General features: G+C 33.5%; 1 long non-coding RNA gene across 1 annotated transcript; it reads left to right on the top strand.

The window, feature by feature from the left end:
- Positions 1-3,220: 3,220 nt before the first annotated feature.
- On the top strand, positions 3,221-6,224 carry LOC128672951 (uncharacterized). Its single transcript, XR_008405016.1, has 2 exons — positions 3,221-3,949; positions 4,592-6,224. It is a non-coding gene; the product is annotated as an uncharacterized LOC128672951 (long non-coding RNA).
- The last annotated feature ends 697 nt before the right edge of the window (positions 6,225-6,921 follow it).

Genomic DNA, 6,921 nt, shown 5'->3' with positions numbered 1-6,921 from the left:
GTGATTTATATACATCATTTGAGATGGAGCAAAATAGTTTATAGAACGCTTCGCTGGTTTAATTTTTACTCAGGTGGATTATTCTCACGTGCTAAGTAGTAAATTGTTGCTGTTTTTAATATAATAAATAATGTAACTCTAGTTTTTAGAACAATCGTTAACAGAAGAATAAATATAATTCTTTGAATGTTTTTCTTAATTTGTTTACGTACACCTATGATCTGTTTCAAGCAAAATGAATTTAAAAACACTTTATTTGAATGTCTAAATCTGTCGCCAAAGTTTAGGTAAATTATCGATATCAAAGTTAGACTACGAAGGTAACGATTATAGAATAAAAACAATACATATCTATATGTATTAACATGATAAACCCCCTACTATCTACTGAAAGTCTAGTATCTTAAAAGAGTGGCATTTTCAGTCATCCAATTGAATTTTGTTTCCTCTTCCATATCTTCAATAGGTAGAGGTGAGTATTATAACGATATTAGGTATTTCAATATTTTTCACATCTTAAATTTACAGTATTGAAGACAAAGACGAGCCTGTTTATGATGTAAACGTGAGAATGTACGATGATATGATTAATTTTGGAACTTAGTTACTCGAGGCGCCAGTAATTGGAGCCGATAATCCTATAATCGAACTGAATTCCGTCGATACTATTGGTGTCAAAGTAAGCTCTGGCATTGACTGTGGCGTTATGATAATGTCATATACAAGATTATGTAATAACACAGTTTATTTGTGTATTGCACTAATCAACTTAGACGTTAACTTTAAACTGCGCTAAAAACGCAAAGTACCTGGCTACGTCATTTTGTCAGCGGCGCATCAGTTGACATGTGCAGCTCACCCAAATTTAAAGTAAAATATGTTCCTATCGTATTTGTATTTTAGTTTACTTTTCATTAGGACGCAAGTTTAAATGTTAAGTTTAAATTATAAATATAATACTTACTACTTTGATATCGCTATAGGTTGTTACAAATGGTACTAATCATAGGTGATATAATATTATGTTAAATAACGTCATGCAAACCCTGATCCGCTTGTACTAACGTTGATAAAAGTACTCATTATGAATTGATATAAGTACTAACTGCTAATTCGTAAGAGTTCTTCGATTTTTTTACATGTAAATAAATACAAATTGCACCCATCGCATCACTGGAAAATAATAATTATTAATCTTCAGAAAATGATCTCAGCACAAAACCCCGAAAGTTATTCAAACAGAATTCTACAATAAGAATAAAATCCAAATCTCTGGTAGCGTCTCGACGGTTGAAATAGGTTAAGTCACGATTTGTGAATCCTACACAAGAAAGCCAAGATCCAGGAGCGAGGGACACAATGCTGTGTCTTTCTTTTGTTTTCAGATGTATTGTTGCAGGAACGTTCCCTAATAATTTAGGCGGGGGTGAAGTTCTAAGATTTGCCGAATTTTGGTAAAGTTTATACTTGCATGTTTGTTTTACATATTTTAGAAATATATGTACTACCTATATAAGATATGTCTGATATAGATACATGTATTTGTAAAATAAATTATATAATGTGATAAGTACTTACTCAACTATTTATTTTTAGTACAACTTATATTTTGCTTTAAGTTAGAAAGATTACACAGTTATTTTAATATAACGATAATCTTTACGTGAACGTAATTATTTTGTAAGTTTTAGTCATTCACCGGTCCTAGAAATATACTTGCTCAAAACAAGTCCGCTGTTATAATATTTAAATACGTATTAATATTACACTAAAACATTTTCCATTTAAAATAATAAAAATTCAACAAACATTTGTTCAAACCTAATACTTAAATCCTACACGAGCAAGCTAACACATTGTTTGTATGTAAGGCACACACATTGCGTAGTAAAGTTAAAATATTTTTAATAAAAGCCGAAAGTACTGGTAGCAGAATACTGGCAACAAATGGAACTGGGTGAGCTCGGCTTATTCACAAATCCTGCTGACTGCAGCTCCGGTTGTGTATTGTGAGGAACGATATTAGTAAATCTCCCAACAATAAATTAAATTTCATAATTTTGTGATGAAATTTCCCAGGGAGGGTTAGATAGATAGATAACAAATCTGAGGTTGACGTCAAATAACATTTCACAACTCCGAACACAACCGAGAACATATAGAAAATCATCATATCATCATCATATCGAGTGTGTTATTTCTACTTGGCGACTTGAACAAAGCCTGGTGTCAGACTTTATTCAAGTCGCCTATAGGAATCTGACATGACTTTTACGACTACTTACCGCCACCTAGTTGCAGGTAATCGCATACACACTAGTGACCTAAACTGTCCACAAGTGTGCAGGTTTCCTCACGATGTTTTTCTTCACCGGCAGCAAGTGGTGGTCTATGAAAACTACTATATATGAGTCAGATTTGTGTACATACTCAAAGTTAACTTATCTTTCGACCCCATGTGAATGAGAATCAGCCGGTAAGTGAACCTTGGACCTTCGATGCTTTATGGCTGAGAAGAATCTGGAAGCTCGCACAAACGTGAGAATCAGCCATGGACTCCATTACAAGACAAAGTTTACACTGTCTTCGTTTTAAGAGTTCCTATCTTGATTTTATAAGGGCCGGTCTAGAGAATATTTTCTATCAAACTCATACGTTTAAATTACTTTTTCGTTTCAAAACCTAGGAGTTATAGTTGGAATGTTTTATATCTGGGAAATTCTGAAAATATGACAGAAACTTACTTAATTTACAGCTACTGCTGTTTTGTTAACTTTTGACCTTAGCACATTTTGATAAATAATAACTTGTACACACACACACAAGAAATAAATTCTTGTTCACAACAGATTATGTATAAGTACAATAAATCATATAAAATAGAATATATAGTGTTGTATTGCAAAAAAGTGCAAGAAAACTCTTTAATTGCCCTCAATTACCTATCAGTTTAGTTATAATGTAAGAATGTTATTGACTTAGTCGTGTTTCAATATCTTTCCTCCAAATATGTCCACTGATGGTGCCGACACCGCATTGCAGCAGGCGGATTATCAATCTCGACTTTTTTCAATTAACAAACTGTAGTTGGCAAGATTACGAGGCCTCACAAGTTGATAACTCAATACGAAAAAAAGACTTCATTAATTCAAGGTCTCAGGTTGATAACAGTCCGAATGCGAATCATGCAGAAATTAATTAATATTTGATATCCATTCACCAAGTTCAGACGTCATTACCTTTCGTTTTTGACGAATTAAATCTTGCATTATTTAGATACAAACAAAAACTGCAAGTAATAATAATAATAAACTCTTCAATCAAAACATTTGATATGTATTTAAACTTAAAACTAAAATGCATGTTGCTTCTAAAACTTCCCATATCTCCTATCTTGGCTGCCGCGCCCCACACTTCAAATCTCGTCTACATGCCCAACTAATTTCTAGAGTTACCGCCAAGGGTTCACATCCGAATGGAGCCCTCTAACGGCAGGAGATCCTGAAGATATCAGATGTCATACCGACTCCACACTATCATCGAACAGTTTGCAGGATTCCGTATACATTGCTAGTTTTTCATTGCGGTAAATAAAAGCTCTTATACAAATTACGCAATGTTCACGCATTGCGTCGGCATGTGCTCGAGTTCAACGACAGTGTATAGTTGGCGTGAAGGGTTGGTCGAGGCGATATCTGCACTTTTCAGAGTTGAGGATAGTACCTACCACTCTTATAGTATACTGACTGGATGTCCACAGAACAGAAACTTAAATGGTACTAAAATGCAGCAGATACTGTGTTATCTAAGATAATTATGTAATTGATAATTGTGTATAAATAAGGAAGAAAAGAAGAAATTTCATCAAGGCGAGTAATTAGTGTAGAAAAATCGATGGTTTTGTGCATCATTATCTCCTTTGTAGCGAGGATGCAGTTAATTACAGCAGGTGAGTTGGCGGCGTAACTAGGTAATAGGCCTTGGTCTTAAAAAGGTCTTAGAGCCTCCCGAGCTATCTGAAGAAAGTATTCTATTTAGCGCATAATTAAGAATAAATAAATAAATAAATATATTGGGACAAATCACACAGATTGAGCTAGTCCCAAAGTAAGTTCGAGACTTGTGTTATGGGATACTAACTCAACGATACTATATTTTATAATAAATACATATATAAATAAACATCCAAGACCCGGGCCAATCAGAAAAAGATCGTTTTCCATCATGACCCGACCGGGGATCGAACCCGGGACCTCTCGGTTCAGTGGCAAGAACCTTACCACTGCGCCACCGAGGTTGTCAATTGGTTGAGAATCTGTTATAATGGTGAGCTAAACGGAGTTACACAGTTTAAATTTTATTGTAAGAAATTATGAGTATCATATTTGTATCTGTGGTACAAAAATGTACTGGATCTCAAGAGGAGTCTCTAAAGGGAATCTATTAGATCGAATCTCACATCAGGGATAATAGTCTCTATAGGAAATATTTTTTTTTGGAAATGTATGTTCATTTTCTATGAAATTTTATTTCATTTCTTTTTTTTAAGTATGGAGCCTAAATAAGTTCGTACACTCTTTATATTTTACAGGTCACAGGTCCAACTACCAACGGCCAACGGCCCCTTGAGTGTGTGAGCCCCGGTGATGCTACCGCCTTGTTTCAAGTAACTACGTCACGTAAGCGCGCAATTAATTAGAACCTGCAGCGACTGCCGTCGACTGCTCGAAGAAATCTATTGTAGCCGGGAATTGCTATCATAATTTATTTTAAAACAGCGCAATGCGATTGCGACGTGTAGGTACTTAAATAGTGTAAATTATAATTGTACTAATTTGTGTAGATTTGTATACATACCTTCACGTCTATATCCATTACAAGATGGACAGAGTCAGAGTTGTGAAACTTGAAGTTCACGTTTAGCTGTTTTGAAGTCTTCATTCCGCGGTCTACATAAAAAAATAAAATACTCACATATACTAATTCAATCAACAAAAAATCTATCACTTATCCATTAATGGCTATTGAATAACACAAGGGTTCTTATTTATCAGTTGAGACCTGTTTCACAGGTTACTCATCTACAATGGCTCTTCGACGTTGATTGATGAAAGTCACACGTTGGGCGCCAAATAAGCCTCCTCTATACATCCCTGAAGTGCCTCTATACATTCGTGAAATGCTTTTATGCGTTCAAATACCACACTTAATGTACCTATTGTTAGTACTTACGCATATAGGTAAAATTGTATTCATAAAAAAGTAAAAATGTATATTACAAAATATATTTTTCTCATTCAGTCAATATTATATACTGTAAAGTGACAAGGACAACACACATCTTGTAACTAAAATACTTGTACCCAACTTTTTACGATTGTATTAAGAATGTTGAAATATAATAGTACTATAGGAAATACATTTTTAATGACGCAGAGGTAAAAAACTACGGCGTAATAATTATTGATAGCATCGATTATACTCGTACCTCTACGGTAAAACGAATGATTCAAAAACATTGATAAAACTACATTTTTGATACATATTTGAACTTTGATAAAACTGCATTTTTCTTGAAATAATTGTCTAACTACTAAATACTGTACTATATACTGTCTAATAACTAAATAGTCAAGCTTCAAGCCGGCACAATCTTGCTTTGCTTACAGATACTTGTACCATGAAGAATATTTATCACACGAAATTATATAGTCTTTTGTGTAAGGTATAACCTTATCAAATATAAAAACAAATCGACGAATATGTCTTGAACTATATTCGATTCCTTACATCTTCTAATTGCGGCTGTGAAAATGCAAAATAACTTTCAAAAGAAAAAAAAGAAAATGGCTAATAATAGGAAAATGGCCCATAAAATATTTCTAAAAGAACCACAGTATTCAAATAAGAAAGGGTTTTTGTTTTTCATTGCAGCTTTTTGGCTAATAAAAGGATTGTTAGACCCACCTGGTTCTAAATTGCTCGTTCAACCAATTTTGTATTTTCAACTCTGTCAATTGGGTATATTACATTTGTTAGAAGCCTTTGATTCCATTTGTATTATTATATTGTTAGGGTTAGGTTAATTTTAATTTCATTGCGCGAAATTATAAAGTTATTATTTGTGATTTTAGTATGTGAGATTTAGATTGAATTGATGCTACAGTGAAAAAAAAACGCGTTGAACTCCGGGAGTGCCGACAGAAGTAAAACTTGAATATTAACGTTGTGCATTTTTGACGTATTACGAATTTTCGATCAGGTCACGTGTCCGCGAGTTTAACATTTTTTACCCATCACAAAAAATGCACAACGCTGCTAAATAAGTTTTCACTTCAAAAAATATTATCATTATTGATTTAGGCACTTTTTATAGGTAAATTCCATGCAATTTAGAGCATATTTGAAACTTGAAACTCGATATAAGCACTTTAATAAAATAATAAATACATATATGATAAAATGTAAAAAAGTTCTAAATAACTCACAAAATTTGACTTCGTCGAAACAATGAGAAACTAAAAAATGCACTAATATATTGCCAGCAAAATGTGAAAGCCAAATTCTTTTTTGAACAAAAGCTAATCGAACTGCGTTTCAACTGCACCTGCAAAAATAACCTGAAATTTTTCCGTTGAATATTTTTGTAACAGGTAAAAGCAGTTTACAAATTGTCTTCGCGGAACCCGGGGAAGGCAAAAGGCACAATTTATCCATGTCAACTCTCTCGAGGCAGACACCGTGAAATCTCCACTCCATTAAATATAGACTATAGTAATACAAAATCGAGATACACGAAACGTAGGTTCTCAGTAATATTGTGTCTCAAATGTTGTTTATTTTAGCGTACTTTAGAAATAGGATTGTGAAGTTAAACAGACCATATAGATGGTCTGTGTGAATTTATGTATGTTTTCATAA

Source organism: Plodia interpunctella, chromosome 10 (assembly GCF_027563975.2).
Source record: "Plodia interpunctella isolate USDA-ARS_2022_Savannah chromosome 10, ilPloInte3.2, whole genome shotgun sequence".
NCBI classification, from domain to species: Eukaryota; Metazoa; Arthropoda; class Insecta; order Lepidoptera; family Pyralidae; genus Plodia; species Plodia interpunctella.
Note: the sequence above shows the minus strand (reverse complement) of the source record. Positions and strands in the feature narration are given on the sequence as shown.